Source organism: Macrotis lagotis, chromosome 1 (genome assembly GCF_037893015.1).
Source record: "Macrotis lagotis isolate mMagLag1 chromosome 1, bilby.v1.9.chrom.fasta, whole genome shotgun sequence".
NCBI classification, from domain to species: Eukaryota; Metazoa; Chordata; class Mammalia; order Peramelemorphia; family Peramelidae; genus Macrotis; species Macrotis lagotis.
In genome coordinates this window covers 511,198,346-511,223,092 of record NC_133658.1, presented here as the reverse complement: position 1 = coordinate 511,223,092, position 24,747 = coordinate 511,198,346, and the positions used below count along the sequence as shown (strand labels likewise).

At 34.2% G+C, this 24,747-nt stretch overlaps 1 pseudogene; it reads right to left on the bottom strand.

Moving 5' to 3' along the window:
* Nucleotides 1-411: 411 nt before the first annotated feature.
* On the bottom strand, nt 412-15,817 carry LOC141505027 (CKLF-like MARVEL transmembrane domain-containing protein 4 pseudogene; annotated as a pseudogene).
* Nucleotides 15,818-24,747: the final 8,930 nt, after the last annotated feature.

Below are 24,747 nucleotides of genomic sequence, written 5' to 3'. Positions count from 1 at the left end.
ATTGAAAGGAAAGCAGTAGACTTTCAGATTGGGTTGAGACTCAAATGAGACCCTTGCCTCCAGGGGAGTTTAGGCTATACTTTTATAGTCTTGTCCACTTCCTGGGAAGAATTTGGGCAAAGGGAGAAAATCCCTCCCCGCTGTGACTGAGTTTGGATAAAGGCTGGAAACTGGGGTTGGTGGGTGGGGTTTGAGGTTGTTCTTATCTTGTCGAATTTACATTTAACAATGAAGTTACCCTGAACAATAAGAAGCAATTTACATCTGATTAGGGTCCTTGCAGAGGAGGGAAACACTCAAAAACATCAAAACATCAGAGGCACAATTCATATTTTCTTAATATTAAAAACTACATTTCTCCTTCTACAAGTCCACAGTCCTTTTCACATACTCCTCTTGTGTCTAAAAAGTCTAAAATCTCCCAGATTCTCTGGATTCTGTTCTTGCTTGAATGTATCCTTTGGTGCTCAACTGTTGCATGTTCACTCTCTATTTCTGCTCAACTAGCAAGATACTTGCAGCATGGATTGCTAACTCCAAGAAGCCTAAAACCTCAAGAGCAATTTCTGCTCCAGTTTTGTGATTCAAAGCCTCAAATTCTATAGAGGCTTTGAAAAGTGCTGGGTTCCCTGTTAACCAAATCTGTAATATTCCAGTTGATCTTTGGTTTCCTTGTGTGAAGATTGAGACTGAACATAAGCAGCAAAATTCCAATTCTTAAGAATGCTTTACAACTCACAAATTCAAAGAAATAAAGCCCTTCACATGGGAACGTTCCATGACAGCCCCTGGATAGATGAATCCAGTCAATCAGTACCAGAATCACTTGGGTGAGCTTAAGATTGGCCAGGCATGGTGCAAGCAGTCAAGGTGATAGCAGAGACTGCCCAGCCTAAGGCACTGTTTCTGTGGTGGCCTAGTAAGGGTTCCTGGTCCCAGAGATCACAGAAGTGCTTGAGATGTCACCTTCACAATGATCCAATTCCTCTCTGCTCGGCAGTGGCTGGGCCGGCCTGGAGGGAAGCCATTTGGAGCCACACCACAGATGCCCTTGAGCCAAATCATCTACACTCCCCCTACATTGTGAGATTCTTCAGGACTTACCTTAGGATCACTAGGCTTTATCACTCCAATCCAGCACAGCATCGTTAGGATTTGTGGGGCTCTCCAGGAAATTCAACTGAATTTTATCTGTTTTCTCTTCTTAGAGTTTGATCTTCTGAGAGAAAACTCTCACTTTTTCCATGTGTATCTTCAGTGTTCAGAAAGTGCCAGGGTTGGCACATTTGGGAAAAGAGGCAATCAGAGTTAAGTAACTTGCCCAGGGTCACCTAGCTAGGTAAATTCTTAATAAATGTTTTATATTCATTGATTCATTAATTATGATTTTCTAATGTTGACTACTGCAAAGATTACTAGGTATACCGATATCCTGAAGGTGATGCAGGACACAGGAAACAACAACATGTTGGACTTAAAGGTCATGCCCTTTGGGACAGGAAAAACTAGTGTGGAGATCATCACCCATTCACAATGAGTACTACCTTGGCCACTCTTTGGAGGACCCTTGTGGTGAGCATATTGGAGAGTACCTGGAGCCAGCCGCTAAACCCTTCCCAAGCACCACCTGGACATACCTCTTAGTAGGTGTGTCTTTTATCCAGCCTCCATCCCAAATTGGAGATCACTACCTTCCAGCCAGAGGTAGTTTTCACTTACCATCTTCTGAGAATGGAATAATAATTAAAAAAAACCAAAAACCCTTTTCAAAGCTGTAACTTTGCAGGTTTGGTTCTCTAATCAGAACTCCCCAATGCACAGCTGGGTATAATCTATGAATTTAGAGAAATATTAATAAATTTAGATGTTACCTAATTATGTTTTGCCTTAAGAGTAGGACAAACTCTGATCATTAACACATATTTAATCAATTCTTATTTTTAAAATCAGAACTCAGTGAGGACCCTCGTCATTTTTGAAAGACTTGCACACTAAATAAGCTACATGTCAGCTTTTCCAACTAAACTACCATAGCCAGGTACTATATCAGCTAAGGTTGGATTTGTAATCAGAAAGATACAAGTTCAAATCCTGCTTCAGATATTTAGTAACTTTGTGATTCATGGCCTTATTTTTCTCATCTGTAAAATGGGATTTGTAAGGAACACCTACTTCACAGAGTGACTGTGGAGATTAAATGAAATACTATATATACACAGCAATTTTCAGATCTTAAAGTACTATATAAATGCTGGTTTATTATGTCTTCTGAAAAGGATAGTTTTATATCTTCTGCACTATCTTTATGTCTTTAATTTCTCTCCCTTCTCTTATTACTATAGCTAACTTTTCTAGAACTACATCAAATAATAGTGAGGAAAAGAGGAAATCTTTACTCTTTAATGATTGGGAAAACTAATGTTTCTACACTGCATGTAATACAAGTTTTTGGTTCAGATAGATAATGTTTTGTCATATTAAAAAATAGTTCCTTCTATACCTAAGTTTTGTCAAGTTTTCAGTATGTATTATCTTTGATCAAAGACATTTTTTACTTCCATTGAGATAACAATTTGGTTTAAATTTTTTTAAAAAATTATTTGCAGGGGGCACCTAGGTGGTGCAGTGAATAGAGCGCCAGCCTTGGAGTCAGGAGTACCTGGGTTCAAATCCAGCCTCAGACACTTAATAATTACCTAGCCCTGTGGCCTTGGGCAAGCCACTTAACCCCATTGCCTTCAAAAATCTAAAAAAAAAAAAAAATTATTTGCCTAAAGAATGAGAGAATCAAACAACAAATTATAGAAAGAATTAATTATTTTAATCCTAGATAATGACAATAGTGAAAAAACATACCAAAACCTATGGTATACACTTAAGGTGGCTGTCAGGGGGAATATTATATTTTTAAATGCTTATATGAATAAATTAAAGAAAGACGAAATCAATGAATTAAATATGCAACTTAAAAAATTAGAGAAAGAACAAATTAAAACTCCCCAATTAAATGCCAAATTAGAAATTCTAAAAATTAAAGAAGAAATTAATAAGATCGATAGCAAAAAAACTATTGAATTAATAAATAAAACCAAGAGTTGGTTTATGAAAAAAAAATAAAATTGATAAAGCTCTGGTCAATTTGATTAAAAAAAGAAAAGAAAACCAAATTGCTAATATCACAAATGAAAAAGGTGAACTCACCACCAATGAGGAGGTAATTAAAGTAATGATTTGGAATTATTTTGCCCAACTCTATGCCAATAAATTTGACAATCTAAGTGAAATGGATGAATATTTACAAAAATATAAGTTGTCCAGGTTAAATGAAGAGGAGATTAAATACCTAAACAGCCTTATCTCAGAAAAAGAAATTCAACAAGCCATCACTGAACTCCCTAAGAAAAAATCTTCAGGGCCAGATGGATTCACAAGTAAATTCTACCAAACATTTAAGGAACAATTGGTTCCAATTCTATATAAACTCTTTGGAAAAATAGGGAAAGATGGAACTCTTTCTATGACGCTGATATGGTGCTGCTACCTAACTAGGAAGAGCTAAAACAGAGAAAGAAAATTATAGACCATATAGATGCAAAAATCTTAAATAAAATATTAGCAAAGAGATTATAACAAGTTATCACTAGGAATAATACATTATGACCAAGTAGGATTTATACCAGGAATGCAGGGTTGGTTCAATATTAGGAAAACTCTTAGTATAATTAATTATATCAACATCAAACCTATCAGAAATTATATTATTATATCAACAGATGCTGAAAAAGCTTTTGACAAAATACACACCCATTCCTACTAAAACACTAGAGAGTGTAGGAATGAATGGACTGTTCCTTAGAATAATAAGCAGTATCTATCTGAAACCATCAACAAGCATTATGTTCAATGGGGAGAGGCTAGAGGCATTCCCAATATGATCAGGAGTGGCCAGTACTGTTCAATATCGTATTAGAAATGTTAGCTTCAGCAATAAGAGAAGAAAAAGAAATTGAAGGAATTAGAATTGGGAAGAAAAAGACAAAACTCTCACTCTTCACAGATGGCATGATGGTATACCTAGAGAATCCCAAGAAATCATCCAAAGAACTACTAGAAACAATTAGCAACTTTAGCAAAGTTGCAGGATATAAAATAAACCTTCATAAATCCTCAATTTTCCTATTTATGACTAGCAAGATACAGCAGGAAGAGCTAGAAAGAGAAATCCCAAACAAGGTAACCTCAGATGATATAAAATACCTGGGAGTCTATTTGCCAAGTCAGACTCAGAAACTTTTTGAAAACAAGTACAAGACATTTCTCATACAAATTAAATCAGATTTAAATTACTGAGCAAACATCAACTGCTCATGTCTAAGTCAAGCTAATATAATAAAAATGACAATTCTACCAAAACTAAACTACCTGTTTAGTACCCTACCTATCAAAATTCCAAAAATTTATTTTAATGAGTTAGAAAAGATGGTAAGTAAATTCATATGGAGAAATAAAAAGTCAAGAATTTCCAGGGATTCAGTGGAAAAAACTGCAAAAGAAGGTGGCTTAGCCCTATAAGATCTAAAATTATATTATAATGCTTCAGTCACCAAAACTGTTTGGTATTGTCTAAGAAATAGAGTGGTTGACTAGTGGAATAGACTAGGTACAAAAGCAGGAAACAATTATAGTAATCTGCTATTTGATAAACCCAAAGAGTCCAGCTATTGGGATAAAAATTCTCTCTTTGATAAAAACTTCTTGGAAAATTGGAAGTTAGTATGGAAGAAACTTAGATTAGACCAACACCTCACACCCTATACCAAGATCAGATCAAAATGGATATAGGATTTATACATAAAAAACAATATTATAAGCAAATTAGAAGATCAAGGACTAGTTTACCTGTCAGATCTATGGAAAGGGGAGCAGTTCATGACTAAGGAAGAGATGTAAAACATCACTAAAAACAAACTAGATGATTTTGATTACATTAAATTAAAAAACTTTTGCACAGACAAAACCATGTAGCAAACTGGGAAACAACCTTTACAACTAGTATTTTTTTTTTAGGGTTTTTTTTTTGGCAAGGCAAATGGAATTAAGTGGCTCGCCCAAGGTCACACAGCTAGGTAATTATTAAGTGTCTGAGGCCAAATTTGAACTCAGGTACTCCTGACTCCAGAGCCAGTGCTCTATCCACTGCACCACCTAGCCGCCCCACAACTACTATTTTTGACAAAAGACTCATTACTAAAATATATGGAGAACTGAGTCAAATTTTTTTTTAAAAAAGGGTCTTTCCCCAATTGACAAATGGTCAAAGGACATGCAAAGGCAATGTACAGATGAGTAGATCAAAGCAATCCATAGTCATATGAAAAATTGCTCTAAATAATTACTTAATAGGGAAATGCAAATTAAAGTATCTCTGAGGTACCACCTCACACCTCTCAGACTGGTCAATATGACCAGAAAGAACAATGGTCATTGTTGGAAGGGTTGTGGAAAATCTGGGACACTAATAATACATCACTGGTGGAGTTGTGAACTCAACCAACCTTTCTGGAGAGCAATCTGGGACTATGCCCAAAGAGAAACCAAAATGTGTATACCCTTTGATCCAGCAATACCACTACTGGGCCTATACTGTGAAGTGATGAAGAAAAAGGGTAAAAGCATCACTTGTACAAAAATATTCATAGCAGCCCTGTTTGTAGTGACAAAGAATTGGAAATCAAGTAAATGTCCTTCAATTGGGGAATGGCTTAATAAACTGTGGTATATGTATATCATGGAACACTATTGTTCTATTAAAAACCAGGAGGGGCTAGAATTCAGGAAAGCCTGGAGGGATTTGCAAGAAATGATGCTGAAGGAGATGAGCAGAACCAGAAAAACATTGTACACCCTAACAGTAACATGGGGGTAATGATCAACCTTGATGGATTTGCTCATTCCATCAGTGCAACAATCAGAGACAATTTGGGGCTCTTTGCAATGGAGAATACCATCTGTATCCAGAGAAAGAACTATGGAGTTTGAACAAAGATCAAGAACTATTACCTTTTTTTAATTTATTTTTTATTCTCATTTTGTACAAATGTTTTTCTTTACATTACTAAAATATACTTGTTTACAAGTAAACAAAATACCCCTCCCCCCATGAATATAGATAGACTTGCTTGGGCGAAAAAGTAAAGGGGGGAGAAAAAAAATTAAAATTAAAAAAAATAATAGTAATAATTGTAGGTATGGCCAGGTGGTGCAATGGAACTATTACCTTTAATTTAGGAAAAAAAACTGATCTCTTATTGTCTGATCTTGGTATTTCTTTTACTTTATGTTTCTTCCTTAAGGATATGATTTCTCTCTCATCACATTCAGTTTGGATCAATGTATACCATGGAAATAATGTAAGGAATGACAAATTGCCTTCTGTGGGGGTGGGGGGAGGGAAGTAAAATTAGGAGAAAAATTATAAAACTCAAAATAAATAAAATCTTTTTAAGAAATTATAATCATTTTTACTATTCTTCTACAGCTTCTCTTGCTCTTTTTATTTTATCTGATAGAATATTAACAACTTCTATTTTTTAATATTTTTAATATTTTTTCCTGTTGCATAGGAAATATTAATCTAGACTCTCATTTTCATTTTCTTTGTTTTTTTTAGTTAAGCTTCTTATTTGTAACAGATTGTGCGATTTTATTCTTTTATGTATTCTGTCATTCTACTTAGTTTTATTGGATTATTTAACCCATTCACATTTGAAGTTATGAAAGTTAGGTTTATGTTTTCTTCCCTCATCTCTAGGATTGTTTTTATAAAAGGCTTTTTTGTTTCCCTTCCTCTTTTAAATTTCCCTTATGATCAGTTTTGTTTACACTTCATTGATGCATGGTTATTCTCATAGATTCTCTTCCCTACTTGCCCTACCATCAATCTATTCCCCTAGTTTGGGAGATTTATTATTGATTTTGCTTGCCACAATTGAAATACTTTATTTATAATTCTTTTTTTCCATTTTCCCCCATTTTCTCTCTTCTCCATTAGGTAGGTGATTCAAAATTATTTTCCATCTCTCCTTCCTTCCCACTTCTTTTGTGTTTTGGGTCTGGGGTGAGGAGGTTGTACATTTTTCTAAGAATTTCTTTGCTTCATTATTTTCATTAATTCCTTTCCATGTCATTCTGAACTTCTGTTCTCTGGTATATTTGATATATGCCTTCTTTAATCTCTTTGTATTTCTCATAAAGTTAAAGCTTCTGAATTAATAGATTTGAGCTCCTTTTTTATTAAAAGTAACTTATGAGATTATAGGGAGAAATAACAAAACTATAGGGGATAGAATGTACCATTTTCAAACTTGGACAAATCTAACAAAAAACAAATAAGAAATTAAGGACCAGAAAAATTAGATGTGGGAGATCTTTAACTTCTTAATATAGATGTAATGGAATATACCTATTCAAATTGTGGATAGCATCTTTACAAAAACTATGTACTATGATATAAATAACATATGCAAGTGCAGAAAAGTAGAAATGCTAAATACATTCCTTATGGAGCACAATAAAAACTATAATAGATAATGTGCTTTTGAAGAAATTATTCATACTTAAATAAAATGATATAATCAATTTAATCACCATAATAATAATTGATGAACTAAAGAGGAATCATAGAAACAAATAATTTCATTAAAAATGGCAACAATTAGGCAACATATCAAAACTTTTGCATTGTAGCTAAATTAATCTGAAGGGGAAATTTTATACTTCCAAATATTTTTATTAAGAAAAGAGAAGGAACGGATCATTGAATTGGCATTTACTTTTTAAAAAACTCAAAAAGTACCAAACCAAAAAGACCCTAACTATATACCAAAAGTCAAATTCTGAAAAGCAAGTGAAAATTTTAAAAACTGAAAGAAAAAACTGAATGGATAAATAAGTTTGAAGTTATTTTTAAAAGCTAATAAAATAAATCTCTAGCTATTCTAATTACTACAGGAAAAATTAATTACCAATGTCAAAAAATGATTTTAAATTTAAAAGGAAATTATATGAAACTATATTTCCTAATTATAGGATAAAATTGGTAACAAATAAAATGGACAAATATTTACCAAAAAAATCTAAAATATCAGGATTGACAGTATAAGACATAAAGATGGTTTGGTGTTTGTCAAAGTTCAGAATAAAAAAGAAAATTAAAGACAATATATTCATATGCAGAAATCTAGGAATCAAAATGGGGAAGCATTTATGTAAAGAATGGTGGAGGAAAAAAGCAACAGTGTAAAGCAATTGGGGAAATTACAAACTGCTTGGTTGAGAGATAGAAATAGATGATGAGTTCAGGAAATAGAATACAAGTCTGTCAAAACTTGTATAATAGATGACGTGACCAGTACATTAAAAGTTTGACATGTTATACCTGTAATGGAGTACTTCAGTTATCAGTGTTGGAGATCTCTCTGCCCAAAACCAAGTAATAATAAATTTTTGACTTTACTTAACAATAATTTCACCTTCCTAAAGGTGGAGAGAAAAAGAAGAGGAAATGTTTTTCTGGTCTGAGTCTTATCAAGAAAGAAGGACCTAGTTGCTGAAGTAGAAATAATGGGAACCTTGGGAGGAAGTGACCACTTCCTTCCTCTACCTTTGCCACAGACTAAGAAATTTGTAGAAATGGTTTCTTCTACAGACAATTAAATACAATTCACCATACCGCATCAACACCTCTCCAGTCAGTGCTTTCTGTACACTATCTGAATCAAGTGTGGGCAAATATCCAACACTGAAAATTCTGTAATAAAAAGCTATGGGAAATAATACCTTAAGTGGGAGAGAAGAGAACAAAATTTAAAGAAATATATTTGATGTTAAAGATGGAAAAAGTTGATCTATTCCTTTGTAACAAGAATGAATGAGAGAATGAAATTAACCCTAGCCACACAACTTAGATAAAAATTTTTAGTCTAGAATTCCAAACTGCAGGAAATTCCAACTCTAGTTCTTCTATATACTGACAAAAATAACCTATAAAATATGATAATTCAAAGGAAAAAATTAAAATGATTTCTTTCCTGAAGTGACTAACTAGTTTAGTCTCTCTGAACTACTCTGACTGGGCAGAGTTTCTTCTTGATTCAGTTAACTGAATCTCAGTCAATGAATTAAACTCCCTTCTTGTATTTTCCTAATTTTCCTAATACATATCACTTCCATATTTGGGGTGAATAAAATCTTTGATATGTAAATTATGACAAGAAACTTGATAAGGTTTAAATAATAGTGATTTTACAGTTACAGTTAGGGTTTTCTCTGTTAGGAACATTGTTTCCTTGTCTACAAATTTGGTTTTCAGGAGATAACATCTCTAAAACCAAATTGCAAATGAGCAGTTTCCTAATGAATCCATATGGGACAGTCAGATAATAGGAAGACTAGTTACTTATAGTTGTACTTCACCCTTCTTTACCCTTGTTTTCAATTACTCAAGTCACCTAGAATCCATGTGTTATAATTGATTGCTCTCAAAGCTTGATTAAATTGGGTATTACCAATAATAATGCTACAAGAAGATCACCATTTCTTACCATCTTTTTTGCCACTGGCTCCTAAGTTTTCTAGGCCTTGCAATTTGCCCTGTATCTGAACTTCACACCCTATCATTGTCATCAAACTTAGTGATACAACTCAAAGATCCCAGGACCTTGACATTTAACATGCTGCTTTGCTTATAAACTTTTAAGCAGCAGCTCTGCCACTGAACTTTGTATATTGTCTTTCAGAATTAGGATGTGAAATTCTTAGGAACTGGGAGTGTCTTAATTTTCTATGTATTCCCCCCAGTTCAAAGGATAATGCTTAGCATTAATAATAATTAGCACATAATAATACTTTTATTTATTCATTTGTGATAACCATAGGCTCATTTAAGAAAGCAGAGAACTCAAGATTAAGAGGAACTGCTTTATAGCTACTAACATGCCTTCAATTCATTCCAATATTAATAATGTTAAATTACATTTCTTGATAATCACACGTAGCAGAACTTTTTGGTGACTCCCTTTGCTGACTAGAATCATGACTTATCTAGAAAATATCCTTTATATATTAATTCCTTCTCAGAATGACATTCAACTCAACTCTTCTAAGAAATATTAGTTAACTTATCTCTCCTCAGAAAATAAGTTAGTTGAGTTCACCTCAGAATGGAAGTTAAACTGTTTCCCTCAAGAATTTACTTCATAATAGCTTTTCCACAAAATGATTTTGCCATATGATAGGAGCTAATTCAGTTCAGTTTTCAACAATATTCCTATACTGTCTTAAGGTTTACCAAAAATAAATAAATAAACATGAGGAGTAGGAATCAAAAGAACTATATTCAATTTTGACCTGAGACAAAACCCTCATCCTTCTGAACTTTATTTGTATCATTTACCTCACAAGTTGTGAAGAAAGTACTTTTCTAAATGTAAACTAACTATAATATATCATGATTGTATTGTTATATGACAAAGCATCTTCACAAAATACTATCACATTGCACTCTCACAGTCATTCTGAAAGGCAGGCAGGACAGGGTAGATTTCCTTATTATTGCTCCTGAGGACATTAAAAAAAAAACAAATATATCTCCCCCTCAGTTTATAACAATTAGCAGACTTGTCAACTAAATTATCTTTCATTGACTTCAAAGGTAATCTAATAGGTATAATAAGAGAACAATATTAGAAATTATTTTAAATGAAAAAATTACTTAATTGTCTCTAAGACCCTACCCAAGAAAACTGGGGAATATCTTCTACCTCTCCTGAGTTTCAAACTTCAAACACACAGGTTTTAGACATATTAATGTTACTAACCAATAACTAAAAGTAGCAAATAATACAAAAGCATAGATCAATATATAAACAATATTTTACCTAAGAGAACGATAATAGCCAATCACTTCTATGTTCTGACCAAAAAGGGAAAATGAGAGTTTATTAACTAGAATTCTCTCACCAACAAGTGTAACTGATGACTTTTCTAAACCACTAGAATCTTAGTCCAACAATTCAATTTTCTTCAGAGTGGAATTAACTCAGTTTTTCTCAGAATATTTTATTCAGTTGTATTCCAAAATGTCACTTAATTTATTCTCTCTCCTCAGTAAATAACAGTGGAGTTTATCTCAGTATGTTAAAGTCTTACAATTCCTCTGAAGAATTCTCAAAATATCTTTGCTACAGAATAAGAGATAAGTAAGTTCAGTTCTCATCAGCACAGTTAAACTTAGCCAGTTCCCTTCTGAAATCCAATTAAACTTAGTTTGCTTAAAGGGCCTATTTGTACAAAAATATTTGTAGCAGCTCTTTTTGTGGTAGCAAAGAATTGGAAAATGAGGAGATGTACCTCAGTTGTTGAATGACAGAACAAGTTTCTGTATATGATTATAATATAATATTATTTTGCTATAAGAAGTGATGAATAGACTTGTTTCAGAAAAATCTGAAAAGACTTACATGAATTGATATATAGTGACATGAATTAGGAGAATAGAAATATTGTTGTTCAATGAAGAACCCTGAATGAATGACTTAGCTATTCTCAACAATACAATGATCCAAGACAATTCTAAAAAAATTCTTGAAAAATACTATTCATCTCCAGAGAAAAACTGATGGAATCTAAATACAAATTGAAGCATACTATTTTTCACTTTATTTTTTTCAAGGGTTTTTTTTTATCTGGGTTTTCTTGAACAACATGACTAATATGGAAATAAGTTTGTATGATTATATGGGTATAATCTCTACATGATAAAACATGTATAATCTCTCAGGGAAAAAAGAAAGAAAAGGAGGGAGGGAGAGATTTGGAACATAATTTTTTTTCAAAAGTTAAATTTGTTTTTACATGCAATTGAAAAAAAATTTTTTAAAAAATACATTTTGCAATTAAGATTGTTGAATTTAAATGGTGAAGGGGAAAAGTGTTTAAATTATTATTAAAATTATTATTAAAATAAGAGACAGGAGAGGTTATTGGGTCTGTTATGCCCCAAAATTAAAATCAATATTATTCTTTAATGAGTCCAACATTCTGCCATGTACATCAGGAGTTGATAGACTTGAACCAATAGAAAGTCATCTTCCATGAGTTTATGTGATGGAAAGGCATTCATTTCTTCAAAGTGAACAGAATAATTCTACATTTCCAGGATCACAAGGCCCCTATTAATCAGCTTGATTTACCTACCTTAAGTTCCACCTCCACTGTCCCCCAGCCTCAGCCTCAGTATCATTTAATTGCTCTATTGAGGCCTTAAAATGTCAAGAACTGGTTGACTGGTTTTCCCAAAGCTGGTAAAAAATTAACAAATATTTCTTAAGTAATTGCCATGTGTATGTCCTGGAGACTCAGACTATCACAGTATATCAAGTTCCTGGTCATCTATTTTTAATACTTATCTTTATTTGTAGATAAGCTCATTACTCTCACAAATAAAGAAGCAGGATACCAGGAGCTAGTGGATCAAGTGTCACAGTCAATGATAGAGTCCTAGAATATCACTACCAATGAAAATAAGCTAATATTTTGAAAGATTATAAAAACCTCAAAGCACTATATAAATGCTAACTGCTGCTATTGCTGGTATTGTTATAGCTTCTACCACTACTACTACCATGACTACCTACTACTACCACTACCATTACTACTATTACTACCACTACTTCTATTAATACTTCACTTTCAGTCTTTTGCTAAAGTCAGATGGTAGGGGTAGTGATAGTGATAATGGTAGTGGTAGTGGTGGTGGTGATGATGGCAGTGAATTTGAGAGAAAAGGCTTGGGGTAGAGGACTGTAAGGATCCATGTACATTTGTTTTGAATTAAGAAATCAAGATGACTCTCTGACTCAGGAGAGTAAGACATAAATTTATAGGTTACTGTAAAATTTCACAGGTAATTGCAAAATGTTCACAGATTAATTGAGTTCTTTGTCAAGGTAAAGAAAATGAATTTTTAAGAAGATAGTTTAAGCAAAGAAGAAACAGTTACAAGCTGGGCTGGTGAGAACATCAAAAACAATTAAGAAAGGGGAAAAAGGAAGAGGAAAGGAAAGAGCCATGAGACAGGTAACTGGACTGGGAGCATATGGAATCAGCAACATGATGAAGAGGGTGGGCTAAACATTTGTAGGAAGCCTCACTCACTCCCTATGCTGTGAGGAGTCTTGGGATGTCATGACTGGAGTGAGGTATACATACACCTTGGAAGACTAGGAGCCAGACAGGAGAGAAAGAATAGGGGAAGGGAATAAGGTTGTTTTGTATTATCTTAGTGAATTTATATTTGAGAAGACAATTAGACTGAACAATGGAGAGGGAGTTAGAGATCCACAGAAAATGCCAGACAAGCACATAATAGTTCCTTAATATTACAGGAAAGACTAGACAAATATTTCTCTGACATTTCCCCTTCAACATTTGGTGGTGGTGGTGGTGGTGGTAGTGGTGATGGTGGTGATAGTAATAGTGGTAGTAATGGTAGTGGTGGTGTCAGTGTTGGTGGTGATTGTGGTAGTAATAATAATATTAGTAGTTGTAGTAGTAGTAATCATAATAGTAGTTGTAGTGATGGTGGAGGAAGTGAGAGTAATAGTTGTAGTAGTGATAGTCATAGAATTAATAGTAGTGGTAGGGTAGTGGTAGTGGTGATGGTGGTGCTGGTAGTAATAATAGTATTAATTGTAGACATAATAGTAGTGGTAGGGATTGTGGGAGTTGTGGTGGTGGCAGTCATAGTAGTAGTAGTAGTAGTAGTAGTAGTAGTAGTAGTAGTAGTAGTAGCAGCAGTAGTAGTAGTAGTAGTAGTAGTAGTAGTAGTAGTAGTGATAGTGGTGGTAGTGGTAGTGGTGATGGTGGTGGTGGTGGTAGTAGTTTGCTCTAGACTAGTCCTTTTAACTATCAACTAGTAGCATCCTGCCCCTCCTTCCATTGACAACTGGATTCTTGGGGAGAGAGAAGTTCAGTAGGATATCTGTAGTAAGAGACTATATGTCAAGTTCCTAGACTGAAGAGGTTTCAACATTAAAAGTATTGGGACATGAGTGTGTGACCATGCAGCTGGGGTTAGCTGATGCAAACTTTTAGTTTTGTATCTTGTAAAGGAGTAGCAATTGCTTTTCCTCAGAGGTCAAGGAATCACTTAGTCCTCATGACAGCCACTTTAGCGTGCTGCAAGTTGCTGCTTCAGTAATGTGGGAAATACAAAAATAAGTTTGAGACCCAGGGCCTCAAAGTTCTTACAGTTTAGTTGATGAAATGAAACATGGATACACAAGTAGCAGTTGTGGCTGTTCATTCTCTCACTTGGAGTCCCCAATATCACCTCCAAGTACAAAGTTTGCTATGGATTCACATTCACTCAAAATCCTTAGGCACAAACCTCTATCAACGTCAGCAATATGACAAAATAAATTCAAAGCAAAAGCATTTAATGATATAATTGGACATTGGTCAGGGGCCCAATGAGCAGTGTAACTCCCCAATCTTCTTGACGAAGTGCTGTCAGATTCTCAGATAGCTTTGGTGTCTTTTCTCTGTCCACTCAATGATGTAGGCAAATGTGAGGAGACCATTTAAAAATAAGGAACTGACACTGGAGATTCAGGTGCAAAAGCAACTCTGAGGAAGGAAGGAGCTTGAAGCTCTTAGGAAAGCTTTGAGATATGGCTTGCATCGCTCACAGAATGCAACCATGCTGACCCCCTCTTCTATTGCTGAAAGCCTTGCCACAGAAGCACATGCCCATATATGTGCTCTCACACAGCACAGGAAAGGAATTCAGACTGATTCCTGAGCTCCAGCTTCTTGTGTCAAGAAGGTTCACAGAGAGAACTTGGCAACCAGAACAGAGATAATGTGAAGACTGATATGGTGGAAATGGAGAGGCCATTAACTTTTCCAAGGGTTACAGCTCTTTCCCTACCACTACTAACCTGACAGTTCCCTAGCCATCTTCACTAGAAGCTGGAAGTGGTAGAGACTACAGTTACACAAGTAATATAGCCATGAGTCTAAACCAGCCATGCCTCAAGCAGAGGCTTATTCTAGGTTATCATTAGAAGACCTCAGGGATCTGATGTGTCACAGGTATAGAACTCCCAGAGCAATATTTTGGTTGGGGAGGCAAAGGAGGAGGAAGTTCTCATCTGTGATCTCTAAAAATGTTCAGCCTTCCCTATGAGAGTGTGTATATTTTGTGAGAGAGCATTCTTTAGGATTTTTTTTTTTGGGGGGGGGGCTACTCTAATGTGTAATATGCTGTATTTGTGTCCTCTGACTACTGAAAATAAACATATCAATAAAGAGTCTTTGAGCTATGATTTTAGGAGTACAGACCCAAAGGATCCAGGAAACCCCAATTCTCCAGAGAATCCCTGTTTGCATGTATGAGTTGGTGAATACCTTAGATGGGTGCTAGAGTAAAGTAGTATTATAAAGAAATTTGTAATAGAAACTTTCCCCCATAAATTTAGGGCATGCCTTCCTAGAAACATATAAGTTATCAATGGAGAGGGTGACCATGAATAGGGATCAGGCATGAAGCTTCCAAATATGGGGAATATCTTTGGTGGGGCAACTTGAGCTTCACTACAGGATGCCTGATAGCTCCAAATGTTATCACTGAGCTAGTCTCACTATGCATCTCTGTTGAGGTTGTGCTTCAGTACTCCTGGACCGGCTTCACCATCACTTCACTGAAGATTCTACTTGTCTCACTTGACACCTCTTGAGGGGTCAGCACAGACATCTTGGCTTCACTCTGTTGGGGGATTCGGGTTAAAACCTCTTAAATGTAATAAGAGCAGACTACACAATAAAAGCCAGGAAGTGTATCCTTAGTTAAACTTGAGTCTTCTGTGATAACTCCCAGGTCTAAAGCTGATCAAAGCCTTTTGTTATAGTTAACTATTTTAACTGAGAGTTATGACAAACTGACACACTTCTGGGATCCTCTCATAGCTTAACTGAAATGAATATGAGCCTGAACAAAAGGTAGACTAAGAAGGCAAGCAAAGTTTAGCTATTAAGATTGAATTTTTGCCTTTATTATGCATATCTGTTAATTAATTACTCAATTAATAAACACTCTTCTAGATACTGGGCAGAAAAAGACCAAAAGGAAAATAGTTCTGAACTTCACAGAACTTATGGTGTGTGGTCTAGTTAGGGGAGATAATATGTGTGTACATACACCCATACAAATGTATTCTACATTGTCCCCTGCTCTATACATACACATATGTATAATATGCCCATACACATATACATATGTTCACCCGTATATAGGTGAATGAAAACAGAAACAAGCAGGAAAATTATGAAAATACAAAATAATATGAGAGTTTTAAATAAATGACAAATATGACAAGTATGAACAATAAGAGTAGGGAAAGTTCACTGAGGGATGGATCATTTAGGAGACCTTCAAGGAGAAAATGGAGCTTGAAAGGTGAGTAGGAGAAATAAGTAGCTTATTTATTTTGTTGAAGGGCTTTTCATTTTAGATAAGCTACCATCCAAAAGACAAGGAAACTAAAGATTTAGTTAGGTAATTGAGGTAAATTTGAGTGGTCTCTTGCTCTTCTCCCTCCATTATAATTCATAATGGATCAACTGGATGAAACTAGGATCTGGTAAGTGGATTAAATGTCATCTTTCTAACTGTCCTGGGAAAAGAGCACCAAGTTCTTTCGTTTTCACCTGGATCCCCTCCCCCCCCCACTTCTTTTTTTTTTCAGATGAGATTTCTTTGGTAGTCATTAATGTTACTGTTGTTTGTATTTTTTTCCCTCAAAGAAGAACATGACATCAGGAAGGTGATGACATGAAATGAAAGTGAATTGGATTTAAGTGAGGGAGGACTGTGCAAAGTTGCCAATCTCATTTTCTCCTCTGGAGCCGTCTGAGTCCAGTGGTCAGATGAGGATCAGGACTGCTGAAGATGGCCCTAGATGCAGTGGGAGACCCTGACCTTTTTTTTTTTAGGTTTTTTTTTTGCAAGGCAAATGGGGTTAAATGACTTGCCTAAAGGCCACACAGCAGGCCACACAGCTAGGTAATTATTAAGTGTCTGAGGCTGGATTTGAACTCAGGTACTCCTGACTCCAGGGCCAGTGCGTTATCCACTGCTGCACCTAGCCACCCCTACCTTGACCTTTTTAAACTAAGGTCTTTCCCAGGTCCCAGGTTGTCTGAGGCTATAGGCAATCAGTGATTAAGACCAGATAAGAAAGAAATGAGGCAAAGAGTGGCCTCTTTTACCTAGCCCCCCCCAAATCAATTCCTCTATCAAAATCTTATGCTGATCCCTCACTAAGAAATAAAGGCACCTTTTAGGTTCTCAAATTGAAGCAAAGCATAAACTCTGGAAAGTTCTATAAAAATGAAAAAGATTCTAGTAAAAGGTCAGAAAACCATTCCCAATCATGTTCTAGTCACCATTTTTTCCAGGACTTGTATGAAGACAGATGGTACTGCTATAATATTGCAAGAATATCACCAAGAGATTGCTGATATGATAAATTAGAATAGCAGGCTTCCAGCAAGATAGGACAATGGTCCAAAAATAACAAAGTGAAATACAGAGATAAAATGTAAGTTCTGTGCTTAAGTTAAAAAAAAACCCAGCAACAATTAGACAATTAAAGAAGGGAGAAAAAAAAACTTAAGCAGAATATATACCAGTTGTATAAGTGTGGCTCTCAAAAAAGTTCATATAATCCTACTGTGCCATATAAATGCTAGCTATTATTTTTGTTATTACTATTGTTACTATATTATTACTATTATTATTTCTTAGTGTAATGGGAGTCAGATCCCATCATCTTGTTCAGTTCATGAAATTTTGCCATGTGATAGATTCTAGGAAAATTCCCATATGTCAGACTTTAGGTTAGTTTAGTGTCCAGCTTATAAGAGAAATTATTTCTATTATACTTCTGCACAAAGGATACCACAAAAGTAATTATATGACAAAGTTATATTGCAGAAGATGAGGTTAAAGATTTCTGACAAACATTGTAAGAACTCTGTGGATAGAGTACCAGGTCTGGAGTCAGGAAGATTCATCTTCATGAGTTCAAGTCTGACCTCAGAGACTTACTAGCTTTGTGAAGTCAGTTTCCTCATCTGTAAAATGTATGGCAAACCAATTCAGTATCTTTGCCAAGAAAATTCAAAAAGAATCATGAAGAATTGACTTTGGCTGAAACCCTGCTTTCACTGTAAAAATGAGCAGGAGGAAAGGAGGAAAAAATAAGACTGAGAATCATGAAGTGAAAAAAAAACCAAAGACTTACAGATAACAGCAAAGTCTATGCTTACTTTTTTTTTTCCCGAAAGGAGAATCAGGAGAAAATAGCAATGGAAATAGCAAACAACAAATAACAACACAAAAAAATTAAACAGACTCTATATTAATACACAGAAAATGACAGATGTGGAAATTACCTCCAAATTATCTGTGCACAAACCATCAACTTTTTAGAGCAAAGACAAAACAAGTTTGTAAAATCTTGTGGAGGACAGTGGAAGAGATAATGAAGATAACTTTCATAAAAAACTGAGAAGCAATAGAAGGAAAACAATTTTACAGTTAGTGAGAGATTCAGTTAAGCAACATCATTCCAAAGGCATTTAATAGAAAAAGAATAACAGACAAAAAAAGAAAAAAAATTATCAAAACTTTTATGACAAACTGCTTTCCCTTTCAATAAGAGCAGATTGTCTATACTGGAATTCTTATATTGCTATCTCTAACATGCTACATGAAAAAGTAGAAATGACCAAAGGCAAACAAAGATGGGAAGAACAGCTGAAGTAGGATTTCTGCTAGTTAATACAATTCTGAGGATGTTGGCTGATCACTTATTAACTAGAAACCAAATATTTGGAAAAAAAATCATAGACATTATTACTATATTTAAAGTAATCAATAAAATATCAAAGCTAATGACCCATATGTCTTCTTTTCCATTTCTGAAAATAATCAACATTGAAGACATCCTTGATGGAGGTATGAGAAGGAAAGAGAGGAAGTATAACAAACAATAATTTTTTTAGTACACAACTTCTTTAAAGCCACATGATTGACTGAAAGCTACAAATAATAAAAGGATCTGGTGTACTTATTGGCTTAATTATAAAGAAGCATTTTTTTGTATTTTATTTTCCCCCAATTATATGTCAAAATACTTTTTAATTTTCTTTTTAAATTTTGACCAAATCCTTCACCTCTCCTCCACTGAAAGGGCAAGCAATAAAAAAAAATTGTTTCAGCTGAGCAAAATTCTGTTTAAGGGCAATTCTCTAACAAGATGTTTCTCATGCATAGGCTAACATTCAATGAATTACTTGAAATACACACACAATATATTAACATAACTAATTTTGCTCAACATAGTTAAATTTGTTCATCAATCAAATGAGTTAGAAAACAAAGAGGAATATATCACACGTATACCACCATCATGGAGGCTATGTAGCACATAGTTCAAATGAAAGAGGGATCCCTTATAAATAGTAAAGCCTTCCAGATCTTACTTTAGGCAGAAAACTTTGATCAGTTTGCATCAAACCCTGAAACAGTACAACTTAAATTTCTTCAGTTTCACTTTACAATATTTAGCCTAAATGTCTAAATGGGGAAAACTAAGTGAATGAAGAATGCCCATTGTCTAGACTATAATATGCAGACAAACAATGAACTAGACTTAGAATTGAATTGGAGGAAGACAATGGATGGATGGAAATCATGAAATTGAAGAGAACTTTTAATAATTTCCAAGCCATACCCTGAAATAGAGTTCTATCTTTTTTCACTATATATACTATAGATGTTACATGTGCAAGAATAGTGGAAACTACAATCTCTAAAAAACTAAAGTTATAGTTTACTCAAAAGTCAATGAAGAGCTAAATGGAGGTAGGGAGGAGAGAGTTGTATGAATAGATGTAGTAAAGAAAAAAGAATTACTCACTAAAAGCAAGTTGAAAGATCCAATAATGTGCTTTTATTAGGACTAAAAGATATGTGACCAGAAGGGAAATTGTTCTAGTAGTATAGCCAGAAATAACAGATAAATTGCCCATGTGATCTATATTCCTCTTTGTTTTATAACTCATTTGATATTAGCATGATTAGCATGTATTGATATTAATATAATTTCAAGAAAACTGGAAGTTTCCCAGCACATCAGGTGGATTTTCTTTCTACCATTTATAGGAATACATGGATAAGATCCCCACAATATGAAAAGAATTTTCATCTTCACCAGTGAAGAGAAGTAAAGTCATAGAGCAACTAAAGTATGTTAAAACAAATAAAGCATATCTGGGAGCATTGACTTCAGTTCTTTTAAGGGAAATATTGACAAACTGGGACATATTCAGAGCAGAGCAATAAAGACTAAAATTCATATCAATATGAGAAATAGTTCAAAGAACTGGGAATATTTAACCAAAGTGATTTACCTTAAGCCCAGATCTGACCATGTCATTCCCTTTACTCAATAAACTCCAATAATATCTGTTGACTTTGGAATAAAATGTAACTTCTACTAAGAGTAGGATTATAAATAGGTTTGTGACATCATTCTTGTTCTTAAGGAACTTTTAATATGGGGACAGCTAAATAGCCTCAGCTAGAATCTGAATTGAAGCACACTTTTGGGGGGTTTTTTTAATGGTTTTTTTTTTCCCCTTTTGTTCTGTTTCTTCATTCGCAACATGGCTAATGTGGAAATGTTTTATATGATTGCAGATGTATAACCTAAATGAGATTGATTACCAACTTTGGAAGGAAGTTGGGGGTGGAAAGGAGAAAAATATGTAACTTAAAATCTTATTTTAAAAAAAAGAACATTGAAAATTGTCTTTATATTTACTCATTCCTTCTTTTTTAAGGTTTTTACAAGGCAAATGGGTTTAAGTGGCTTGCCCAAGGCCACACAGCTAGGTAATTATTAAGTGTCTGACACTGCCAGGGCCGTGCTTTATCCACTGTGCCACCTAGCCGCCCCCAACTGATTCCTTTTCAATGAAGTCAAAGTGAAAGGTATCCTACTTGCCTGGTATATTCCCTTTTTAAACCCTTGATGCTAGAAAATGAGCTAATTAGACAAGGATATACCCCCAAATATTAACAACTGGTTCTCTAGGATATCTAGGTGGTGCAGTGGATACAGCACCAGCCCTGGAGTCAGGACCTGAGTTCAAATTTGACCTTAGACATTTAATAATTACCTACCTGTGTGACCTTGGGCAAGTCATTTAACCCCATTGCCTTACAAAAGACAAAAAAAAACCCAAACAAACTGGTTCTCTGGGATGGAAGTGTACACATTACACATTTTTTTGTTTAATCATTTAAAACATGTCCATATTAATTATTTTTGTACAAGGAGATGAATAAAAAATAATGAAAGTGAAAAATAGCTTGCTTCAGTTTGTATTCAGAAAATATCAGTTCTTTTTTGAAGCAGATAGTATACTTCATCATGAGTCCTTTGTCTTGGATCATTGTATTGCTAAGAATAACTAAGACATTCATAGCTTCTGTTCACTTCACTTTGCATCAGTTCATGTCTTTTCAGGCTTTTCTGAAATTATACTGCTCATCTTTTCTCATAGTATAATTATATACCACAACTTGTTCAGTCATTAGCCAATTGATGGCCATTCCTTCAATTTCCAGTTCTTTGCTGCCACAAAAAAAATCTGCTAAAAATTTTTTTTTCACAAAAAGGTTCTCTTCCCCCCTTTTTTGTTGCAAACCCCACATTTTTAAGCATAATCTTCATTAGTAATGTTTTCTCTATGACTTTCTTAAGTCCAGACATCAACAAAACAATAAATTATGGCTTTTGTAGGATTTGTCAATTTCTGAAAAATTAACAATTGACTCAGGACTTCTATCAAACCACATCTCATGTACCTTTTATAAAAAGTCAAATATAAGAAGACAAGTTATTCCCAATTGATAAATGATGGAAGGATGCAAATGGGCAGTTTTCAGAAGAAGAAATCAAAACTATAATCATATGAAAAAAATTCTTTAAATCAACTCTGAGGTATCATTTCACATCTATTAGATTGACTAGTATTACAGAGAAGAAAAATGATAAATGTTTGAGGGAATGTGGAAAATTGGAACACTAATGCACTGCTGTAGAGTTGTGAACTGATTCCATCTTTCTGAGAGCAATTTGGAACTATGTCTAAAAGACTATGAAACTGTGCATACTCTTTAATCCAGCATACCTGATCTAGCAATACCTATATTAGGTTTGTATCCCAAAGAGATTAAAAAAAAACCAGAAAGGAAAGGGCAGCTAAGTGGTGCAGAGGATAGAGCACTAGCCTGGGAGTCAGGAGGACCTGAGTTCAAATTCAGACTCAGATAATTTAATACTTAGTTGTTTGACCTTGGACAAGTCATTTAACTTCACTGCCTTGCAAAAATCCAGAGAGAGAGAGAGAGAGAGAGAGAGAGAGAAGAACCTATTTGGACAAATAGTTTTTTTGCACCAATAGTTTTTTTTGTGGTAGCAAAGAATTTATTATTGAGGGAATGTTCATCAGTTAGAGAATGACTAAACAAGTTGTGGTATATGATTGTGATGTAATACTATTGTGACATAAGAAATGATGAGCTTAGTGATTTCAGAAGAACCTGGAAAAATTTACATGAACTAATGCAGAGAGAAAACAAAGCTAGGAATACTTTTACAAAGTAACAGCAATATTGAATGATTGTCAACTGTAAATGAAATCAAGTTCTTCTTAGGAATAACATGATCCAATACAAAGGACTCATGATGAAAAATGCTATTCACCTCCAGAGAAAGAACTGATGGAGTCTGGAATATAGATCAAAGAATACTCTTTTTTATTTTTATTATTTTTTAAAATTTTTCCTTTTCTTTCTTTTGTTTGTGTTTTCTTTCACAACATGACTAATATGGAAATGTACATGTATATTATATATCAAAATGTTTACTTTCTTACAGAGGACAGAGAAGAATAGAAAGGTAATGAATTTGAAATCCAAAATTGGGAAAAAAATGAATACTAAGATTGTTTTTACAGGTAATTGGGAAAAGTAAAATATTATTCCAGAAAAGAAGTTTAAGGTTTTTGGCAGTAAATAACTTTGGTCTCCAATAAAGTCTTTCCTGTCATTAAATGGAACAATTTTATTTTGTAAATTACTCTGAAATTTTATAATATTTTATATAGAATATCATCATTCATACTGACAGATAGCACGATAGCTTATGTGTCTAAATGTATTTTTTAAGAGTGTACTTTCCAATCACATATCTGACAGTAATGTTTCAGGGACCAGTTAGTTTGTTTGATTTTCCTAAAACATGAATCATTTAACTTTGCCTTCAGGGATGCTCAATTAATTTTCTGAGTAAAAAAAAAAATCAGTAGAAAATAAAATCTGTGTCCTTCTGAGAGTTCTACTTCTGGTATTAATTCTTCTTCCCTCCCACCCTTCCTGAACTGGGAGCCCAGGAAAGCTTGTAAAACATGTTTTAACACCTTGCCAAGCAAATAGCACAAGCTTCACAGTGAATGCAGAAATCTTGTTGGCTCCCTTATGGGTTAGAGTTCCAGTTTTAAAAGATTTCTGGTCTAAGCATTCTAGAATTTTGTTGACATCAGATTCTTACTTTGTTCTTTGACCCTTAGAGTAATATACACTGAGCTTGGAAGAAAAAATAATGCATTCGACTGATTCTGGTGAACCACACTCTGTTATTTTACTGTCACTAACATTTGTTGACTTCTTGGTACAAGATATACCACCCATATAATACATATATATATATATATATATATATATATATATATATATATATATGTCTATGTAAATAGGTGGTTCTAGAGGAGATATTGATATATATCTCTGGAGCTATGCCCACCCCTAACCAAGATATTGATTCTTGACAAGAGGAAAAAGAGAGAGTCAAAAGTCTAGAATCTCTTTCTCTGAAAAAGTACCAGACCAAAATTATGTTTACCTGCCCCTTAAAAAATATTGACTTAGTATTATGATTGGTTTGGAACTAAGAGCCTTTTTTTGTGTCCACTCAAGGGGTGAGGAAGGGTCTGAGATTCCATTTTCCTTCATCATTATCCCCAATAGAAAATAATTGAGATTCCATTGTTCTAGGAATACAAAGAGGCATGAGACATTATTCATATTTGTTCTTAAGGTTTTTACATTCTGCCTAGGAAGAATACATAGATACATTCACATACAAACATAAATACATAAACACATATATGTATATATATGTGTATATATGTATGTATATATATATATATATATATATATGTATGTATGTATATATTTGAGTAACATGATCCATGGTCCAGGTGGTCCCTCTCCCACAAAGGACTTTGCCTTTACCTGCCTTCAAGTTGGGAGATATTTCTCTTTGCCTTGTTGCTTTTACCACAGATTAACTCTGGGAAAATCTCTAATTCAAGAAGAAATGGTTTTTGGACTCTATCATAAATAGTAGGTGGGCACTTATATAGGTGGCACAGTAGATAGAGTGACAGGACTAGAGTCAGAAGACTCATCTTCCTGAACTCAAATTCAATCTCAGACACTTATTTGCTTGTGATCCTGGGGAAGTCACTTCACCATATTTGACTATA